This window comes from Lonchura striata, chromosome 3, assembly GCF_050655825.1.
Source record: "Lonchura striata isolate lonStrDom1 chromosome 3, ASM5065582v1, whole genome shotgun sequence".
Taxonomy (NCBI): Eukaryota; Metazoa; Chordata; class Aves; order Passeriformes; family Estrildidae; genus Lonchura; species Lonchura striata.
Genome location: NC_140705.1, coordinates 29,607,164 through 29,630,586, shown reverse-complemented (window position 1 = coordinate 29,630,586; position 23,423 = coordinate 29,607,164). Strand labels below are relative to the sequence as shown.

Here is a 23,423-nt window from a genome sequence, read left to right as displayed (position 1 = left end):
AATCTCACCAGAAATGACAAGCATATGCTGTTCTAGTCAATACATAATATTTAATAATTTTTATAGGAAACTCAGGTATTTTTTGTTAGCATATACTTCTTCTACTATGCTATATTGAGGTAAACTGTGGTATTAGTAACTATGGAGAGAGAAGAGAGTAACTGGTAATAGGAGGGATATATCACATCTTTGTGAGGCACTAAATTGAACCCTATCAGTCCAGATTAATATATTTTATAGCTGAGACCTGAAGTCTAAAAATCACCTTTGTTTAAATTGTAAAATATTCTTTTTGAAGTATTTTCTAATCTGTGTTAATTTTACTTCAAAATTCAGATGCAAGACAATATTCCAGTTACTCTGATCATGTGTTTTGAAGGTAAAAGGTTACATACCTCTCCCTAATTGTATCTCAACAAATTCACGATAGAAGTACTGAATTGGACATCTGCTACTGTCCTCTTTAGCACAGAGGCCACTTTAAAAAGCTGTCTTCTGTGCTTTCAAAAAAACCCATTGCTGTGTTCCAGCACTGAAGATAATAGTGGAGGGCAAAGATGTAACCTCTCTGGTCCAAATGTTATATACTCACATTACATCTCCTGCAGATGAAAAACCTTCTTACAATGAAGAAGAAAATGAATTTTGGAACAGTGTATTTTTTGAATTATTGTTGCAGTCAGAAATGAAGTGGCAGAACTGCCCAATCTTAGTGTTATTCATTAGGCAGATTCATTATGGTTGTATCTATCAGCCAACCCACATCAGATCCTCTTGTGCTAGACATTATAAAACCAAGAGCTGTTCTGAAAGTTGGACTATGTAGAAAATAATTTTGTGCTGCTGAAATGTGTTGCTTGGAGGGGTGCCTAGCTTCATCATTTATGGTGTAATATTAATTTCACTAAAAACCTCAGATTACATAGGCCATGCTACACAGAAACAGAACATCAGCCAGCATGTATTGCTTGTTTGTGACTGGGAAAAGCCAGATAAGATGAGACAAGTGGTCAGAGCTGCAAGGGAAGGGTAGAGTACATTGACTGAGGAAAACATGAGGAATCAGTCCTTCTGATAGAAAAAAGACTGGAAGAATGCTAGGAGTACTGAACAAATATTGAAAAAGGTATGTTCTTCTTTAAGGAAGCAGAACTTTGTCACTATTGCTCCCAACTCTACCCTTGACTTGGTTTTCTGGTGGAAATAATATGTGAGACCATGAATATTGGCTCAAAAGGTATGTGAGGCACATTTTTGTGCTTGGATAAGAAGAGGTGAGAAGATATAAGTGGTTTTGCCCTTAATGTTGCAGTGTGTTGGTCCTTCACTAAAAAATAAAATTAAATGTATTTTTTCTTCCTTCAATCCACCTATCCAGCAGCTCCACTGCAAATCAGATGCCATGTTAGGGTAGGTACCACTTCTTTCCAAATGCCTTGTTAAATCTCCTCCTTCCCTTCTGTTCATTTTCTCTTACAGTACAATAAACCCTGGGCTTTGTCCACCAGTCTGTGTGTATATATTAGATCCTCAACCTTATTTGTGTCTGTGATGACCTCTGGGGAGAATATATCAGCACTTTTTCATCTCACTACAGCAGTGAAAGTGAGTAAAACACAGTTGTTTTGTCTTTGAGCAATGGATTTGATGAGGTGGTTATCTTGGTAATTAAAAAACCCCAACCTCCTCCACCCCAAGAACTCTGAATGACTTCTCCATTAATCACTGCAAGAGCACCACTGACTGTGTTTGTAAGAGACATGCCCCTAACAAAGCAGACACAATTTTTTTTCTAACTCAAAGAACATTTTATTTGGTGGTCTAATAGCTTTCACTTACAGATATCACATGAGTGGAAAAAGGTAATAAATACAGGCCTGCACATCTTAAATATATGACTGAATTTTATATGTTTGCCAATCTACTTTAAGTGTAAACCAGTAATGTTCAGGGCTGTTGGCCTAGCAAGACTAGGCTAACCTAGCCTTCTGATTGATCCATCTGGGTGTTAAAGCCTGGTGAGAGTTCACCTCGGATGGGTGACATCCCCGATGTCAGCCAAGCAGCAGTGCCCCTTAGTCCATGGCAGTAATGAGATATGACACTTACTTAACCCTCTCCCCCTGTAAAAGTGGCTTAGGGAAAGTTTTTCTCACATTTCAAACTATTTATGAGGAACATGGCCAATTACCCTAGGTCAGTCAGAGGTAGATCATAAAGGCAATGCAAATCACTATGTATCTGCTGTGAGCAGTGTCTTACTTCACCCACATTTTGTGGAGCTGGGCTTTTGTAGGAAGGATTTGTGCACTGTGGATATGAGTGATTCCAAAATTTTTGCCCTGCTCGACTGCTGAGATTTGCTTTAATCCTTAAGTAATTATTCCAGTAAAAATACCACATGTCATTGGTCCTTCAGCATCCCTTACACCTTGTCCAACTTGAGTTGTGGGTTGTTGGGGGCAGGTTTACCCTTGAGAAGACATTTGTAACAGAATGGCATGGCAAGGCTCTGTCCCTGTCTGTGATGGAAATGCAAGCCTTGTAAACAATAATAATGCCTGAACCTCTGGGCTAAAGTCTGCAGACACCAGAAAAGTACCAAATCAGATCAGTAGGTCAGATCTTAATTGAGAAACAGAAATGCAGCAAAAAAAAATCTAAGCCCAGCCTCTGTTTTGAGATGCACAGGAGGGGTGCTTGTACACTCATATTCATCTCTCAAGACTAAAGGCTGAGAAAGAAGGCCCTTCATGCACTGTACAGGAGAAAAATCCAAGTTAGCCAAATATATTTTTGTTAATCATGATATTGATGAGTCTTTGATGGCCACAAGACCCGGTGTACGGCATACAAGCAGGAATTAGTCTCTGTTACTGTTGGATCTATGGCTTGGGACTCCTACCATGGCCATCAAAGGGCAAGAGGTATTCTTCCAAGGAGGAAGTCCACATGGGGTACTCACCAGTGAGCTTTTACTTCCAGCATTCATAATTAGCACCAACAACTGCAGACTCCTTGTCTGCTGCCATTAGTCACTAAGGATTGAGAGCAAATATGTAAGGAGAATGCAATTAAATAGGTGCAAGTGGAAAGTGGGAAAATGCAACAGGACTTTACCAAAGATATATTTTGTGAAGCAAACCCAGAACTCTCTGTGAGCAGAAGAAGATTCCTAATAAGGAGAAGGCAGAAGATTCAGCATGACTAGACCTCAGTCAACATTTGGTACAGGATTTCACAGAAAGCTGTTACAGGGGTTGGTGAGACACTTCAGCATGGGTAAGAAGTTGGTTCAAAAGAGATGCCACAGAGGAAATGCATCATACCTATCTAAAGTGTAACAGGTCCATCCATGCCCTAAATTATGGACCGTACCAGTGGCATTTCTTGATGGTGTGGCTGGGAGAAACAGCCAGGAGAAATATCAGGATAGCCTGGAAAAGGGTTTGCCTGAACTTGAGGACTGGAATAATGACAAAGTTCAAGCACCAAACAACAAGAATATGTATTTTTAGAATAAACAATAAGCATATACAGTTTTGAGGTGCATAGTTGTGACTTACAGGGTAGGACTGAGTGGTGCATACTTGTGGGTCACCAAAGGAACCTAACACAGTGAGAAGACTGGAGGAAGTGGCCTTAAGGTGAGACTGGGGAGATTGAGATTAGATAACAGAGAAAGACTTTTCACTATTAGGGTGGTCGGGCACTGAATGGCTGCCCAGGGAGGCAGTGGAGTCACATCCCTCGAGGTCTGGTTGTGCCGCTGGGTGATGCGGTCCAGGTGTACAGCGGCAGGACCAGGCGGACGGTCGGACTGGTGGTCTCCAGTCGCGGTAATACCACGGTAGCCTTGGTGAGACGGTGAGACCCAAGGTGGCGGTTTTCACCTCTGAGTTATCCTTACTATTTCTTCTGCTCACTTCTTGGGTATATAAAGGACTTGGTGCTCCCCACAGTCCAAAACTGACGTCAGAACGACTCAAGGGGGGCTTTTGGTCTCCACCAGCTCCTCTCTCCGGACCCCCAGCTGGGAACGTCACTCAGCTTCTTCGCGAGTCCTTTCCCCTTCCAGCCGCGCCGCCTCCCGGAGCAGGCCGGCGGGCCGGGGCGAGCGGGGCCGTGCCCCGGGGCCCTCACGGCCCCGCCGGCCGCCCCGCGCCGCGCGGGGGAGGCGGGCCCGCCCGCCGCGCCGCCCCATTGGCTCCGCGCGGCACTCTCCGCGCTCCCCGGCGCCCCATTGGCCGAGACGGCCCCTGCCCCGAGCCGATTGGCGGAGCGGCCCGGGATCCCCTCCGGTGGGGGGCGGCGCTCGGGCGGGGGCGGCCGCTCGGTCACCTGCGGCCGGGGCGGCCCCGCTCCGCCGGCCCCGCCGGGGCGGCCGCGGCGTCACCGGGAACGGCCGGGAAAAGCCGGAGAAACAAAGAACATGGCGAGGGGAGGAGGAGCTTCCGCCACCTCAGCCGCTGGGAAGGGCGCTCCGGGGGCGTACAATGCCCGCCGCGGGGCGGGTTCGCTTCCCTCCGCCCCCTTTCCCCGCCCTTGTGGCCGGGCTGGAGGGGGGCTGGGGCGGAACGGGACGGGCTGAACTGAACTGGACTGGACTGGACTGGAGGTGTCCGTCGGGAGTGGGTCCGCTGTCTGCCGCAAGTTTCGCCCAGAGTGGGAAAGTTGGGCGGGATCCGGCCAGGTAAGGAGCGGGCGGGGGTCCTGGGACACCTGCGGGCCGGGCCGCGCTCCCGCTGCCCCGCGTCTCCCGCGGCCGCAGGTGCGGCCGGGCCCGCGGAGCCGCTGGCGGCCAGGCAGCCCCCGCGTCTGGAAACTTTTTAGGAACTTGGAAGGTTGTCCGCCCTGGTTGTCTCCCTGTCTGGGGAGAGCCGTCGCCGTGCGCCAGCAAGCGACACCTGGCCCAAAACCTGACGGGACTGTCAGGGCCAGAGCGGGAACCTCCGAAAAAACTCTTACTAAAATTGCGTGTGGTTACAGTCTTACCTGTGGAGCGGTGCCGGGACCGCTGCCCTCGTGAAAAGAAAACTCTCCAACCCATTTTCTTCTGGCGTTTGCACAGAGTACGGATCTCTGCTGGTTTTTCTCAACTCTCAAATTATTCTTTAGCTCTGGTCTTGAATAAATATTGCTCATGTTAGAATGATTACGGTACTGTTGAGAGGCCTTGGTCGGGATTTTGATCTTTGTAGTTTGTACTGAGATGGAGACTTTGTTGTTTTTCCTTCTTTTTTTTTTTTTAACTTTTAAACTAACTAATGATTTGAGCATCCGGTTTGAGGGGTAGCTTAAATGAATCATACTAAGCGTTCAGCTTTTCGGCGTTTGTTTTAAGATGTCTTGAGCTAGTTAGCTGAAGTTTGAATTTTCAGAAATGTTTAGACATCAAGAGATAAACCACTGGGCTGTCTAAAGTCATGATTAATGCGTTCATAATTAATTCAGTTACGGTCTCGGGCCCCCCATCCTCCCCCAGATTCACATGGAGGCAGCTCAATTGCATATCAAAAGCCTCTTCTCATTTTCATTTAGTAAGCTGTTAGACTTTCAAACTGTTCTTGCTCCTTTTCATCTCACTTTGCTCACACCCTCAACAATTGAAATGAAATTTTGGGGCAGGTATGTCTGCGTACTTGCTTATACAAAAGTAATAAAAACAGCTTAGCGATAGTAAAGCCAGGAGCGTAAATAACCGTTATTTTCTATCAAAGGTTAATTAGCCATCATCTTTATATCTCTACATGTAAGTATAAATTGGATAAAATTTTAAGGTGAAAGTGCACAGCCATTCTGGAAGGTACTGTTACACATTGTCCCAGCTTAAGAAGAATATCTCTTTAAAATGTGTTGACATTTAATTGACCTTTGAAAGTTCATTCTGTTAATCATACTCAAAGCACTAAAGCTATGGTTGACTGATCTGGTGCTCGTACATTCAGCCGTGCTCAGCATATAAATTCTGCAGCATGATTGCTACTTATTGAGCAAGAGTTTCTTTTCTTCTCTGAAAATGAGAAAGTTTTGCTTCGCCTCCGGCTGGGCGCTACGGGTAGAGTTGTGAATCCAAATGTTTTCCTGCCATCAGTTGTTGTGGTGGGTGTGGCCTCCAGCCAGGCAAGAAATTCCTTTGCTGAAACTCTGGTTTTTCCTTCCTGAGGCCGCGCATAGGGCAAGGTAACCTTGAAAGGTTACTTCTGTATTTACTTTGAGTCAAAACACAGTAGGTCACTTTGCTTTTTGTGTTTTAAGCTCTTCTGTATGCTAGCTGTTTGAATGGAGAAGGCTGAGTTTAAAAAGGTTGATTGCAGAAGTAACTCCCCTTTCCCCCTCAAAAACTTGGCTCTTAAAGTCAAACCTAATATGCCCTTATTAATATGTGTGCTACCTTTTTATGGTTGTTGTCCATAGCTTTGTTGTAACTCAAACTCATACAGATACAGGGAATGGAAGCATTACTTATCAGCTTACTGTCAAAAGATCTGGGTAAATATTAATTTTTACTGGGTTCACTTTCTGGATAGATTTCCCAATGAGGCTAATATAGTTGGTAATAGTTTTTGTATGTTGAGACCTCTTGTGTCATATAATGAATTTGTAAGTCTGTTGCCTCATGAGAAATGAGGAAAGTACTAAATGTTAAATGCAGTATCAGTGATTCCTAATACATCATTAGCTCTTTGCTGTTACCATTGAAAACTAATTAATAGCTCTTAGTCATAAATCTACTTACAAAGTTAGAGACCTGGCATTGCTGTTGTAGTTCTCTAAGCTATTTTGTCAATGCTGCTTTTGTACTAGAATCCCCTTCCCTGAATTATGAAGACAGATGTGGTGTTCAAAGTGCATTTGCAGTCACATAACTGCCCTGACATGGTGTTGTTAGGAGCTGTTAAATCCCACCGAGGGAGGGGTTGTCATCTGAGCAAGTATTTTTGTCAGAGTTGTGTCCACCAGCGTACAAGTGCTTTGAATACTAAAAAGTGATCCTGTGGTTGAGGTTTGTTTATTTTAGTAGAATAGATACAAGTACCACACATGATTAATTTCACTGATTCTTTAGAAAGCTGAGTGAAGATAAATGTGCCAAGAACATGTCTGTACTTTATCCAGGGTAGCTTAAGGGCTGGAGTGTGCAGATACCTGACCTGCAGCTGCCCTGATGCCCATAGCCCAGAGCTGGCACCCACTTCGTCTGTGGTACTTGCAGAGGTGTCCTCTGTCACCTCAAGGGACAATGATCAGAGCTTCAGGGACCAACAGGACATGTAAAGAGAGATCTGCTCTGCAGCTTAGCTTTTATAGAGGCTTAAGTCTTGGGCCCAGCTAGGTGGAGGTGTCAATCCATTTCTTACTTGCAGTTGCAAACACTGCAGTGGAATGACATGCCTGAGCAGGGTCCCCTTTTGTAAAGGGGTCATCTTACTGATTTGCAGGAGTGATTTGAATGTGGTGGCTCTCCTGGGTGGCAGAAGCTGCTCCTGTTGAAAGCAGTTGTTAAAGTGTGGATGGCATCAGCGCATGGGCACAGGCATTCAAGTGGGGGAGTGAAAGCCAAGTTTTGAGTTGTGGCTGAGACAGGCCTAGAGGGGGATTTAAACCTGAACTCTTGTTGTCCTAATGTTTGTATTGTATAGAAAGGTTTCTGGTGCAGCTGGTGTATTCCTAAACTCCTTATATTATTGTTGGGATGAAGGATGGATCTGGAAGTTGTACATTCTTGCACTTAGCAGTTGAGAAGCAACAGGGTGAGCAGGGGATTTGAGAACCACGTGGTGGTTTGGACGTGCAGTATTAGTTCAGTTAGTGTTGGTACAAGTACCCACTGGCAGGAAGCTGTGTGCTCGGAGGGTAATAGCAGCCAAGAACGGATGTTTGAAGTTTTAATAATATCTATAATTTTATCAGGCACCTAAACCCTTGAGGGTTAAGAGGGAGGATGTTATGAAGGTAATGGTTGATCTTTCTATCTGCATTCCTAGATTACTCTGAGGAGGATAATGTGAAGTCATTTTCTGAAGATTATGGCATTGCGTGCAAGGAATGTAGCACTGGGCCATAAATTAACAGGAACAGAAAAAGTTCATTTCAACTCCAGTTTATTAACTCAGTCATTTGCATATGTAATCCTTTGTACCAAAAACTTGTACTGTATAATATATCTTTTACAATAGCAGCCTACCATAGCAAATAGATTTTTGTTCAGGAAATTTCCCCTCCTCTTTTATATTCAGGTGTGTAGAGAGTAAGTTTTACATTATTATGTAAGACTGCTTCGATGACACTTCATGTTGAATAAAACACATCATATGTTCTTGATCTGTTGGATCCACAGATGCCTTTCCTCTGTAACCATTTGAAATTTTAGAACCACGTGTTAGAGTGCATACGTAGACAGGTTCAGTTGCATTTTAACATACTCACTGGTGAGTACACATACAAGGTGAGCCTGAGCCATCCTAATGTGACATGCCTGACATAATCCCAAGGGGATTAGTTGTTAAAACATTTGAAAAACAAGGTGAGTTCTTGCTTCAGTGTTCTTCCTTAGTGACACATGTTCTAAATTAAAGATTTTGCAGCAAGTTCATTATAAACTTTCTTTGAGTCTAAGCAACTGAGAGATGTTCTTGGAGCTGTCAAGATATGTATAGCTCTAATTTTTAGCTGACTACTAAATCTATATTTGTCCATCTGGGATTTTCCTCACTATTGATCATCAGAAAAGTGTCGGGTGGTTTTTTTGTTTTGTTTTTTTTTTTTACTAGATACTGTTTCTCTTTCTGTTCCTTTTCTGTAATCTCTGGGCAATTATTTCTGCTGTCAGGAGTAAAATGCAGCTATATGAACTGTTTGCATCTGTGGAAAGCTGTGTGGGGACAGCATTTAGAGTGACTTATACTGAAAACTTTGGGGTGAAGGTGAGGAAGAAGGATAATTCTAAGTTCCCAATGCCTGAAGTTAATCAGTAGGGGTTTCTTCTTACTTTGTGCCCTCTTCCCACCTGTCATTTCTCACAGCTATTTTAGCTGTTCCAGATGGGCTCACTGCCTTCTTCTCTTGCAGAACTTTGTAGTATGTGCATTCTTTGGCATGTCAGTGTTGATGGCTGTGCAGTAGTTTTTTGAGTACTTCAGAGTTTCCCCAGTGTCTTAGCTAGGGCATTTATGCTGGTAAGCCTTCTCTTCTCGTGCGTCACTGGTCAGTCTAATGCTTTCTCCTTGCTTTGTAGGACTGAATTGTGCCTCTCTTTTAACTTGGTGGTGGTTTTTTTATCACGTGCTTATTAGTCTCTTGTAACTTCTGCTTCTGAAAAGCTGGGAGGAAAGACCTTTTCACTGTGATGAGGATACAGGTTAACATTAACAAGATGCAGGTTCATGGCCCTGTTAGTATGATGTCAGCATTTTATCTGATAGCTCAGAATGTTTAATTTCAAACTGTGGGAACAAGCAAGTATTTAACTACTGTTGTTCAACCCCATTCTGTTCCCTCATTCATAAGCCTGGTCACACCCAAGAAAAGGGAAGGCTATTGGAAATAAATGAAGAATGGGACTTGAGTAGGTGTAACTCTAGTTTTGTTCTTTAAATGTTGCTGTTATGTTTTTCATGGTGTTCTTAATACGGTTGCTTTCTGCACATTTTTAGTGGATGTTTTGCTTCATGTAGTACCTAGTAGTTCTCTTTCATCTAGAACTAATTTCTGGAAATGTTCAAGTACCTTTGGGATGAGAGTAATCAATGCATTGCACAACCTCTTTGATTCATGTGGCACATCCAGAATGGGTTCAGGTATCAGGAGTGCAAATTGATAATAAGTACAGCTATCAGGAGTGCAAATTTATAAATAATATGCTTTCAGTATATACATTTCAGTTAATAAGTCCTGCACTTCTTTAGCTTTTGTTGTCTGCTCATAACTTAGATTTCAGAACTGTCATGTGTGTATTCTCCCTCTGCTTTAGGTTGGTTTACTTTGGTTCTCCTTTTTTTGTTTTTTCTGTGCTTTTCTCAGTTTCTGTTTCTTTGGGTTTTGCTTAATATTGTAGCTCTGTCTTGTGTATCTCTTTGCTCATCCATCTTCATGGAAGTTCTCTATGTCCTTTTTCCTCTAGAATGGTTGCATGAATAAATTCTTCTCCATCTTAAAGGCTCTGGGGATTTTGCTTTTCTGAAATCATGTTAAATCTGAGATTGAGTATGTGATTGGTTTTGGTTGTGTAATCTATACATTTCTTAATATAATAAATGAGAAGTCATTATGCCATTTCTGGTGGGAAATTTAAGTTCTTCAGGGTTGTTTCTGAATACTTATGCTGCCTTAGCAGCTAACCTTTATCTGCACGAATTGAGAGACAGCTGGATTCAGCAGTAATCTGTCACTTTAAACACATTCTAAGTTTTAAATGACAATACCAGAAAAGGACACAGTTGTAATAATGGTTGTTAGGAGCTATCTGACTTCTTGCAGACAGTCCTAATAATGAGAACTATGCGATCTGAACTGCTGAACTTCTGGAATTACATTAACTTCTGTTCATGTATGTGGTACATATTCCTGGAAATCTGAGGAGCAGACTTTGGTGGACAAAGAATGTAATTCTCCTTGGAGGTGTGGATATCTCTTATGAAGGGGGCAGAAGTAGGATCAGCTGATATCCAAGAAGTAAGTTCTTAGGCTTTTTTTGTCAGGTATAATGCTAGTGAGGTACACTGTAGTATTTATTCACTTGATTGAATTAGAAACTGATTAAAGTCTTTAATGATTAGACATTGAGGAGAGAATTTTGGGAAGAGGCTCAAGAAAACTAGGTGCTACATGTTGTTCATGATTTCACCAAGAGTTTTGACATCTTGTTCCCAAATGTTTGGGTGTTTTGTGTCTCGTTTGGTGCGTAATTTCAACTGCTTGTCTGCAACTGCCTTCTTAGTGTAGGGGGAGCCTGCTGCTTCAGGCATTTTAGAGCTCAAATGCAGTTGGGAGAATTGGATTCATCTGCAACAGTTGGAGATACTCATGCTGTATCATAACAGCTGTGAACTTGAGTTCATATAAGTAATGTGTGTTTAATCTTCCTGTGCTGTCAGTGACAGGAAGAGGAGGAATTATATTTTCCCATATTTAATGATGATCTTAAAGTTTTTGACAAGCAAATTTGAAAATGTAAACTATATATCAACTTAGGAAATAATTGCCATGAGTTAAGTTTTTTGCAAATTCTATGTAACTTTTAATTTGCATTTTCACTTGTTGATATTCTGGTGTTAATCTGATATGATTAAAAACTAAGTTACCTGTTTGAGTTCCCCTATCACCTTGTCTGTATGGAAGGTAACAGAAAAGGTAGAGGCCCTGTTTTTGAATTCTAGGAGCACTTGGCAAGTTTTAATTTAGTTGCTTTGTTTGTTTGTTTTTGTAGATCTTTTCTTTGCACCAATAATCCATTAATCTGACTTAGAAATTTCTAGAGAATGAGAGAAAAGCAGTGGAAAGCTTTTTTATTCACAGAAACAGGCCTTAAGTGCTACCAGTTTGCTCCTTTCTCCTTCTGGGATATGAGCTATAAATTCATGAAGACATTGAAATGTTTGAATGTTGTTCCTTTTGTCTTACCTGTATTCTACCTGTTCAGGTATGTTTCACCTTATCAAAATCAGCACGTATCACGTCCTGTTGATTACTATTTGAGTCTTGGGCACTTTCTAGCTAAACATCGCTGTAAGAATACTTTACAAATTAAACATCAGAGTGGCAAAGACAACTCATTGCCTTCTCCTGCATAACAGTCCATACTATGTGACAAAGTGCCCCACAGTTTTAGATTGACATCTTTTGACTTTCATACAGATAGAATCAATTCGTGTTTTTAAATGGAAAGGTAGCCATATATGGAATGGAATTGCATATGATTGCTGATATAATGTCCTTCATCTAATTAATTCCATTTGATAGCCTTCCTACATGTTCCCCCTTTAAGGTGTGTATATTAGGCCAGCATATTTACAAATTAAATGGTAATTTTAGTGTCATGAGTAGGTGTAATTAGGGTGAAATACTTCCATTCTGCATCAGTATTGTGCATTTGAGGGTGTTTTGGGTTTGGTTTTGTTTTGTTTTGTTGGGTTTTTTTGTTGTTTTTTTTTTGTTTTGTTTTGTATTTTGTTCATAGTAACAAATCGTATGCATATTGTTTTACAAGGTGATTTAAGTGTATTTCTTAGCTGGCTTGTGATAAATGAGACTTGCCAAGAGAAGAACTCTTTTCCTTTTTTCCCTAAGTATTGTTTTAGTAAATATATTTTCTTATGTCCTGTTCTTCAGTAGATCTCACACAGGAAAGGCCATTACCTCCTCATGTTGCCAACTTTGTGTAAAGTTGGGGACCTTACTGAGAGTTTCATAGCTTGTTATGATTGCTCTCCTAAGGAGAGGGTGAGTGGATCCTGTGGCTCTGTTGTGGTATATAGATGCCAAGCGCTAGGAATTCCTGGAATGTAGAGTTGTGCAGCACTGATAAAGTTTGCTTTGTTTCCTTAGTGACTTGGCCCATTGAGAAAATGTGATTCCCTAGGAAGCTTTAGTAGCTCGAAGTTTATATTGGATAAAGAGAAAGTCCCTAGCATAATTCTGCTTGTTTTCACCTGCTGCCTGAAAGATTAATTTTCTTAACCTTAGTATAGAAAATATAATCCTGAATTTTGAAAGTGATTTATAGAGATCCTTCACACTTATCAGTTTGAGTAAATACACCACAGGCTTCTGCGTTCCAGCTGCAGTCTTTTCATAACCTACTCGGTTTACAGTGTGGTAATTTCATTTGGAGGTAAGAAAGTTTCAAGGAAAAACACCTTCTAATTAGAGTGATATAATCACTCTGCTTGCCTGCTGTAGTTTCATATGACTTCAGAAAAATAGTTGAGTGATTAATCTTTAATTTTCCCCATCATTAACTTAATAAGGAAATGGGAGATAGAACAAAAAACAAACAGCAGAACTGTACAACTGAGACGCTGTAATGCCAAATTTTTTTGGCTTTTTCATTTGGTGAAAAATGCCATTCTGCCAATTCCATGTGAAGTGTAGCAGCAACTGGTTAGCTCAGATAATTTGTAGAAATCTTTAACTTTATTGAAGTCTTTGCAGAGCTTGCTATGCAACTTCTTCCTTTTTCCCCACAGTCCCCTGTGGGCTGGGTGGTGCAGTTTTTCCCATGGTTTTATTTAGAAGCAAATATTGTATAAGCTAATGTCTAGTATCATATAATTTCCTTGCACCCACTTTTCTGAAGTGAAGGAAGACATCCCAGATACTTAAGTGAAATACCCTTAGGAAGGGTTTGGTTCTATTTTGGTGCCGGTTGCTATCTTTAGAGTTGCTGTGCTGATAAGTGAATAGAATAGTGTGGTTTTTATATGAATAGGACAGGATTGGTCAAGTCTCTTGGAGAACAAAACCAAATACAACAGTGGAAGCAAGTTGCTCTTTTTGTACATCGTTATTTAATTCTTACTGGGTGTAAAACAGGCAATATAATACTAGAAATGTAATGCTTGAATAAAAAATATGCCTGGCTGTTTCTAAATGTTCCTCTGGAAGTTACACTTTATTTCATTAATAAATACTATTAAAACAGTCTGGTGTACATCTGCGGGCAGCAACACAGCAACAGAAGTTGTAGTAGATCTTAACTAACCTGCTTGGAGGCTTCTGCATGTTAATAATATAAAATAAACAGCCAAGGAATGTGTATTGCTGTTGACAGTGAGCGACTGTAAACATCCTCGACTGGAAGCTGTGAAGCAGCAGATGGGGCTTTCAGTCGGATGTTTGCAGCTGCCAACTGCCACAGACGTCAAGAAATGTTTGACACCTAAAACATAGCTGTCTGTTTAAAACTTTTATTTCATTTATCACAGGCATATGAATTAGGACAAGCTTCTCTAGGTACTGCTTAATCTTTCTAGGGATGTCTGTGTCTGAATATCTATAAATCATCCAATCTCTGTTAGGAAGAATCAAAAATTGAATCAGATTTTATTTTTAACTGCAAACTTGGTTCTAAGTTTTCAGAGTTGCTCATTGTACAGATTGCTTGGCTTTGATTTTAGACTCCGCTACAAAGTTTTCACAAGATTATTTCACATCTTTATCATGTCTCCAATGGTTCATTCAGAATTTAAAATGCTAAGCCTTGTAGGAAATAATAACTTAAAGGACTTCTGGAAACTAGAAATTCACCAGTAAGCAAAACGGGGTGCGGGGGGAAGTATTAAAAATTTATTTTTCCTGGAAGAGGCCCAACCCTGAAAAATGTTGGGGAGGTTAGGGAGATTTGATGTGTTCAGGTTTACCTCTGATGTATCATAGCATCTCAGCTGTTTGAGGTTCACTGATCTCCCTTGCAAGCAAAAAAAAAAAAAAAAAAAAAAGCTAAAATTTGATTTATACTTTTCTAGAAGTCAATTGAGGCAATTTCAAGATTCCTGTTCTACCAATTAATTATATGCGTGGGTGTGGGTGTACCCTGTTGCTAAAATAATGACCATAAGAGATAGAAACCAATTGAACAATTTATGTGATTGGGACACTACTCATACCAGGAAAAGAGCAGTGAGGTTGTAGCACATAACTGATTAAAGTGGATAATAAAAGCACTAGTGAATTCCTTCTTGAGAGAACATATAGATGATCTGCATCTGCTTGGTACATGTGCTTAAATATCTATGCTTTTGGTAAAGTGAGTTGTGTTGTTAATTGTTTTTTTCTTGCTATCAATATCCTTTTTTCTCAAATATGTTTGTGTGCATGTTTGTATAATAGTATAAGAGTATAGTAAAGTATAAACATTACTCTGTCCCTTTACATTTCACATAAAATACAGGTGCCCTACGACTTTCCAGACTTTGTGACTTTTTTTGTAAAGGAGTTATTGTCCTGGTCAGAGTTGTTACAAAGCATTATTGTCATGTAGATAGGTAAAACAGTGTCTGCAATATCCCCATATTTTATGTTTGAGAAACTTCACTGATGTGTGTTTTGCAAATAGCATTCAGTGAAGATTTGTATACTTGTCAGGTTCAAATTATGTTGTATTTCAGTAATGCTTGAAAGTCCTCTTAAGATTAGCACTGTACATCATCTTGCACACTTCTCATTCATAGTAAGGTATGAGGTCTCCCAAAAAGGATTTAGAGTCTGATTCAAGACCAGTAGAATTTAGATGATGTGAGCAAGGGTCACATGGGAAGACTGAGAGGAGGAGGGCAGAGGGATGGGCATTTTTAGTGGCTTTGAGTTGCCTGCTAATTAAAATGTAGGAAGACAGAAGGCATATCTTCTTAGCCAGTTATTTATTTAGGCGTAAATATCTTGAAAGATGATGGTTTAGTTGGATGGCAAATGGATTTGAAATTAGGACAGACGCTGATGAAGCTGTGATTTTAGGTTGATGATTTTTTTCTCTGCAAATGCAGCAGGTGAAATGGGCTGAGATTTCCAAAAGCCTTTTCTTGCAGATCTAAGTGACTCTGAAAAGCTTGTAGTGAACTCAGAAAAAGAAAATTCAACAAATATAGCATTCGATTTAAGATAATTGCAAATTTAATTCAGGGCCAAGGTAGTTGCTCAGGGTATGGCTTACATGGGTTATAGAAGTAGCTGAATTGTTGGTGTTTACGGCGGAAGAAAAACGGAAATTTTAAGCAACAGTCAGGTTACATTTGTGAATGGTGGAGGTGGTCGTTACTGCTGACAAAGTAGAACAGTAATGAACAGAGTTGTGGTTTAACAAATAACAAGTGCTTAGAGGATTCTTTCTGGGCCTAAAACTGGCTTTATTCAAAACCATGAGAACTTTTCAAGTGAACTTGTAATGAAATTTTTGAGACTTGGATGCACTTGAGAAATGCCATCTAGGCAGAGGATTCTTGACATAATCGCCTCGTCTGGAAAGCTTCACAGTAGTTTTGAAGAGGATTGAGCAATAGGAAAAGACTTGGATAGGCAGGGTATTTAATATCAAAAGCATTAAGTACCTCCTGTGAAGATTTACATATTGATAATATTTGTGCTTTGGCAGGAAATTCTTTCAATACCCATTCTATTACTCTTCTTCCTGAATTACGTACCGTCTCAAAGTTCAGCATGTTTCCTCTTGGAAAATGCAGTAATAAGTTGCGACTGTTTTCTTCAGCCTCTCTAATCACACTTTGTGCACATGAGCTTTCTTTGCAAACAGCAGCTTCAGACATGTAACCTGCTCTTGTGCCAACTACCTCTTAAAAACTGCTAGGGCTAAATTTCAGAAGAATTTATGGTGGTTTCACCCTGTCTGGATGCCAGGCACCCATGAAAGCCACTCTATCACTGCCTTCCACCACTGGACAGGGAAAGAAAACAAAACAAAAGGTTCATGAGTTGAAATAAGGATAGAAAAAGATTACTTGCCAAATATTGTCATGGGCAAAACAGAGTTGACTTGGGGATATTAATTGAATTTATTACTATTTAAAATTAGAGCAGAATAATGAGAAGTAAAACAAAGCTTAAAGGCACCTTTTCCCCACTCCTCCATCCTTCCCAGGTTCTGCCTCCTCCCCCACAGTGGCAAAGGGAGATGGAGGATGGTGGCTATGATCACTTCATCACAGGTTGCTCCTGATGGTGCTCAGGGAGAGTCTTTCCCCTGCTCAAATGTGGGATCCCTCCCATAGGAGACAGTTCTCCAGGAACTTCTCCATTGTGAATCCTTCCCATGGACTTAAGTTCTTCATGAACTGCTCCAGCATGGATCACTCTTCCACAGGGTACAGTCCTTCAGGCACAGCCTGATCCAGTGTGGATGCCCCACAGAGTCACAAGTTCTACCAGGAACCTGTTTCAGCATGGGCTCCTCTCTCTATGGGTCTGTGGGTCCTTAGCAGGAGCCTGCTCCAGTACAGACTTCCAGCAGGGTTACACCATCTTGTGGGCTTCCACCTACTCAGGTGTGGGTTTCCTCCATGGGCTGCAGGTGAATCTCTTCATCCCCACAGAGTGCAGGTGAATCTCTGCTCCAGTGCCTAGAGCAACTCTTCCCTCTCCTTCTCCACTGACCTTAGTGTTTGCATAGTGTTCCCCTCACCTATTCTCACTCCTCTATCCTTTGAGCCAAATTATTTTTGCACAATAACTTATTTTCCTTCTTAAGTATGTTATCATGGGGCACTACTACCTTCTCAGACTGGTTCGGTCTTGGCCAGCAGCGGTTCTGGCTGTCATTGGCTTTGCCAGACATGGGGAAAGCGTCTGGCAGCTTTTCACAGAAGCCACCCTTTTAGTCTCCACTGCTACTGAAACCTGGCCACGCAAACCCAATACAAGAGTGTTAGAGAGCAGTGGCCCTTATCTTCTGTGTGAAATAGCAGCTGGCTGCTAGCTTTGTCTTACCTTAAATATTGGTGTATGCTGTCTTACTTGGTACTTGTTGAGTTTACAGTCTCCCTGAGGAGGCAGGGTCTTGTTTTCAGGCCCTGGCTTTCAGATTTGGATAGGTCAAGTCAAGCCCTCTTCACATATCTATGGAATTAACAAGGTATTCTTAAAAAGCTTCTTCATTCCCCAGCCCTGTTTGAAAAGAAAAGATCTTGTCTGAGGGGTCTTGTTTTTGACTCTGCAGAAGTTATGTCTGCCCACCAGGAAGGAGGGAATGAAAAGAGGAAAGTCAGCCAGTTCTATTTACATCTGCATGCTGTTTATGGAAATCATCTTTAAAATGACAGGGCAGCTGTTAGGAACAGCCCAATCTGTCTGCCTACATATACACTTGTTATGGAGAAAATACAGGTGATGATGTGAATGGAAAGCTTTAAGTACTGAGCTGCTGCTCCTACTCAAGCTGCACTCAAAACCCTATATTGTTCAGATATGTGCTTTAACTCTTTGCTTGAAAAATGAGTGTTTAATTGCCCTGTTTCTTGAGAAATTCTTTTTGGTAATTATATGTGAAATAGGCATTTAACAATGTGCTTGTGTTGTTTAGAAACAGAATAAAAGAAGATGAACTAATCCTGTATGACTGAAAATATCTGAATTAGAAAGGATGATTCTTTTCAGTTGAAGTGAGTTGAGTTGAATTTGGCATGTAACTTTTTCCCTTTAAGCAGTAATTTACCGACCAAGATCCATGAGCACCATTTTTTCCCCCTATTGTCATACACAGGCTCTTTTGGTTTTTTCCTAAAGCTTCAAATAGTTATTATGAAACAAATAAATGAACAAAGGGTATGGGAAGGAAGCCACGTGCCATGCAGTGACATAGTGTTTTTCCAGATGATAGCTTGAGGCATCTTTTTAGCTGTGGATGTCAACATAGCTGCTTTTATTTAACAATACATCTCTTAATTTAATATGGATAGCCAGCATTTCCCTCCAATTCAGGCTTCCTGTTATTGGCACTTGGATTTTTCTTGTGAATAAATTGGAAATACTTTCTGTAACTTGTCTTGTGTTGCTGAAGTATTTTTTCTTCCCCCTTCCTTGTACATCCTTTGATTAAATACATACTTCCTTTCATAGTGCAGAGCGTAGAAATTTAATTAAAGAACTTCTGCCTGTAGCAAGGCCAGACTAGCAGTGGAAGGGAGGGATATTGCTCAGAGCAGTTTTTTTGCAATCTCCTTTGGGCATCTGGGTGTATTTCAGTCAGTAGTGGGTCTTCGAGCATCGACCTGGAGGAGCTCTGAGCCATTCTGTCTTCTTCATTGCACTCCTTTTGTAACCCTTCTTGTGTAAGGACAGAGGACTTGCTTTTAGCTCTCTGGGATGCTGTGCAGAGATCTCGTCTCTTTGCTTTCACCATATCACTCATCTCAGCCATTCCTTGACTCACCTTTATTCATTAGATGCAATTTACACTGCTTGCTTTTGTCTTTATCACAGCCTGCACATGAAATAACTCCCACATCCAGTTATTCTGTAATGCTATTATTTTCTGTTATGGACCTGAACTTTTTCAATCCTTTTCAAACCTTTTTCCTTGGTCTCAGAAGTAAAAGGTTAATCAGTCAACAACCTTTTTAACTACTTTGTTATAGTAAAAGATTTGGGAAGAATTTGTGCACTCTGCTGAATGCCATAGGCTGTTAACAGACGTTCTTACAGTAATGTTTATAGTACTCTTTTTCCTCTTGCCCTCCTCACTTTCTGTATACTTAGAGAATAGGATTAATATTTTCACATTGCTGTGGTGACTTTGCAGAGTTGATAGCTGCATTTCTGATGTGTGCTGCTATTTCTGGGAAGGCTGCTTTGTTCTGTGCAGAGCAGTGAAAACATTTTAATTCCTCCAGAAAGATTTTCACTATTCTGCATAACAAATTGTGTATCCTTAATGTTCCTTTATCTATATATTTATATATGTATGCTTGAAACTAACTGTATTAAGAAGCTTCACTATATGAGGCTGATATACTGCCTTGTGTTTTTATTTGTGTGTGTGTACTTATGTGTACACACACACACCTGTATCATGGAAGGAGGAGAAAGAGGCAAAGGAAGCTGTGCAAATGGCTTGGGTTTTTTCCTATCCATTGCCTAGATGTGCATGCTGTGCAGAGTAAACCAGCCTTTTGTTCTGGAATTTCTAGTATAGTTAGTTGCTGACATTCTGCCTGTAGATGATGACATTATTCAATGGAATATGTGCTTATCTGAAGCTCTTGATCAGAAATTAGGGGTTTAAAAAATAAAGCGGCTGAATACTTAGGTACAAATGCTGCTATTCCTTTAGAGCAAGCATCTTATTACTGTGTCAGGAATTTAATTTATGGAGGCTAGAATGATCTTTGAAATTCCTCTATTTTGATTGTTAAAAGCTATGTAGCCTTAAAGCCTTTCTAGATATCTGATATGATTCTGGGATTCATAACAGTGATTAGTTCTCTAACTGTAAGTGTTCCTCATTAACATTCTGAAATGGTTTCAAAACATACAGAGGGGTTTTTGACAGCTTAACCTAAACAGTGATGAAATTGCAGAAAGCTTATGTGAGACAAATTTACTTGCTATCTCCTTGAAATCATACCTGCTATGAGGGGTTTTGGTCTTTTGTTTGAGTAGTGTCTTTAGACACTCCAGACAGTAATTGGAGCTTCTATGTAATGCATGGAAAGCAGTGAAAGCAAGGAAACTGGCTTAGGTCCTAGATTTACAGGGCAAGGGCAAGACTCAACAAGATGCAGAGGGAAAAGCATATAAAGCAGCATGGCTCTGCAGAGTTGGCGTAATGTCCTCTCTGCAAAACTTTCTCCAGCTCTTCTTAGAGAAACTTGAATGTACAGAAGGATCTTCAGAAATACTTGAAAGACACAGGTCAGACTTACTTGAAATGGCTGCATGTATTCTGCAGAGCTTGTTAGATGAGGCCCAGGGCTATGATCCTGTAGATGTACAGTTCTTAGCAAAGGTGGCAACCATTGACAGGTCAATGATACAGGTATCTGTGAATTAGTGAAGTACCTCAACAATGCTTATTTTATGAAATAATAAGCTTCTTCACAAAGAAACTAATAGGAATTAACATTCTGAAAATAAATATGGTTGTGTTTTAAGGTGGAAGTGTACTGGAAATGTAATTTCTCTGTCCCACAGTGAGTTAGTGTGGTTATCATTATCTTTGAATACTTTGTGGGATTCTAATTGTTCATAAAATTCAGTAGGAAATACCTACAAAAAGCATTTCTATTGTTGAACTTATTACAGCTGTGCTGCAGTTAAATATATCTGATCTGCACTGTTCTAGGCTTACATTAATGAATAAGGAGAGGCCCTTTTACATGAAAATTTTATATGTTTTATTTTAGATAGTCATTTAAGAATGGGATAACTTGTCCCCAGTTGCTCTGCTTGTTTCTCTCCTTTAGCTTCAAAGTCAGTCTGGGATAACTACCTCAGGTGTACGTGTCTGTGCTCATAGAAGTCTGTTTGTAGTCAGATGAATTCAATATTTTTTCCTCAAAGGAAGAAATTCAAAAGATAGAAAGCTTTTGAACAACACAAGGGGAAAGATGAAATATGGACTGAAAAAGTGTAGCCCTTTTGAATGGCTTACAAAAATCTTACTAGTTGTGAAAAAGTCCATAATCAAGGGAGATAGCAAAGATAAAATGTCTGAGAATAGAGGTGGAAATGGTGCTTTAAAAGATTCTTTCCCTTCCTCCTGCCACAAAAAATCCTCAAATAGATGTCTGTCAACCTTTATTCTATGAATATAAATTAGCAGATAATGAAGCAATATATAAAATTAGTAAGAAAATGTCATGGATTGGAGGCAGGACAGCTGGACAGTCAGAAAAAGACAGACTTTTATTAGAAACAACAGGATTTTAATGTTGGTGCTCATGATCAGGTAGAAGTCAATTATATAGTAGTGCTTAAAGACAATATTCTATAGACTTGTCAGGCTTGTGATTAAAAAGCTGGGGCATAGTCAGATACAAATGTTGATGGCATTCCTTCAACTTTACCAATCCAGAATGATGTTTAACAACCGCTATTAAAATAAGACATAGTTTAGAAGATGCCAATAACTTGTAGCAAGGAATTTGAGAGCAGTAATATAAAAAGCTTGGTGGATTGGTAATCTAAAATTAGTGTACTCCAGATTACAGATGGAAACTAAATTGTACTAGGGCTTAACTGGGTGAGTAGAGTTTATGACTGCCTATAGAGTGTCAGCTTTGACGTGGTTTTGGACAGAAATACTGAAATAGAACTTGGACCAAAGTAGGTAAGTTGAGTAGGATCTACCAGGAAATGGAACTCACTTGTTATATTGTCTATTTATTTTATTTAATGTTAAATCAGGCACTTTGATAGCCTCATACAAACACTAGCCTTTAAGATACATTACAGGATATTGGATTTGGCAGCCCAAAATATCCTGATTGAAAAAATTGAAATAGTAAAAAGTCTAGATATGGTGTATCTGGTGAACAGATTTAAAACTATTGATGAAGAATAGTCACTGAGTGTTATGTTTCCCTGGGGTGGAGAGTGGTAGGCTTTGATTATTTGTTTTCTCTTGTGGTTTTTTTGGTTGTTTTTTGTGGTTGTTTTTTTTTTTTGGGGGGGGGGGGGGTTGGATTTTTTTTTCCTGTGTTTTTTTTTTTTTTTTGTGGGTTTTTTTTCTTTGGTTGTTGTTATTGTTATTTTTTTCTCTCTAGAGGAATGCTCAGGTATTCCTGAGGATTTGCAAGCAAAATAAATATTGGAAAGGTACAGTGAAGATGGGAACAGGTCATATGGTAGTTTGTTATATCTCTTAGGGAGCAAGGTGGTACCGTTCACCTTGAATGCAACCAAAATACATACATGTACACGTTTAGAAACCAGAAGCGTAGGATATGTTTACATATCCTCCAGGCTGAATTATAACAGTGAGGAATTAGAAAAATGACACTATGTAAGCCTAAGTGGTATTTTGTACTTTTTTCAAGGCACTATGTGCTTTGAGGATAGGTGAACCATGGCTATGACCTAGTACATAGCTTCTGTGTTGGAAGAGGGAAGACAAGGTTGCTGTCTATTGCAAGGCAGTGGGCAGTGTAAGGAGATGAGGGAGTAGTGGGAGGCATGAAGAATGAATGTCTGGCTTAGCAAAGAAAAAGAAAAGAGAAAAAAAGCTAGTAAAGCTGAAAATGTGGAATGGACAAGCATGGGAGAAACAGTACCAAAAGCTTGAAAACAAGCACTGCAGATAACATTTTTGAAATAATTAAATATTTTCAGTCAGTTTTCTGTGTTGAGCAGTAGAGCATGACTGTCAGGCAAAATATGTCACCAGTGTACCTCTGATGCATCTGATCAAAAGCATTCCTGCATGCCTTACTGACAGAGTGGAAGTAGAGCACTGACCGGCTCTGTGGGGTGTGAGTGTGGACAACGGCATGAGAGGGATCAGCCTTTAACTTAGGGTGTCCTAAAAAGATGTACCTTTGTGTCTGAGAGAGACTGGATGCTTGATGTCTTCTGAAAATCAAGCCTTTAGAGGATTAATTTCCATGCAGTCAGCAAAAAATGCTAATGGTTTGGGGTTGTTTCCATAAAACATGATTGTGTTGGTTTGACCCCTAAAGAGAATTGTCAGCATCATCTTACAGCTTGTGTTGGATGGTATTTTTGAGAGGTATGGAACTTGGCTATATAAAACCAGCATGTTACAAGTGTCATTTTAGAGTTCAGAGAGTTGGCTAGTCTCAGACCTGAAGTAGCTGCACTATGGGTTACTTCTAACACTGAGCATGCTCTATTGCTATGAGCTGAGGTTAACAGATCAAATTCCTAAGTTAGTCAGTCTCTGATTCATCTTTCAAATGTTGTTCCAGGTCTTCAAAGTAAGCCAAATTCTCTACAGCAACAAATAGTTCCACTTCTCT

The 23,423-nt window shown here is 40.3% G+C and overlaps 1 protein-coding gene across 2 annotated transcripts in view; it reads left to right on the top strand.

Annotated features, from left to right (window-relative positions):
* The first annotated feature begins 4,589 nt into the window (after nucleotides 1-4,589).
* The window catches only part of OGFRL1 (opioid growth factor receptor like 1), an 84,808-nt gene continuing 65,974 nt past the window's right edge, over nucleotides 4,590-23,423 (top strand). For both annotated transcript variants that reach the window (XM_085576392.1, XM_085576391.1), the window contains exon 1: nucleotides 4,590-4,693. The gene's annotated coding sequence lies outside the window, so the exon portion shown is untranslated. The remainder of the gene's footprint in view (nucleotides 4,694-23,423) is intronic.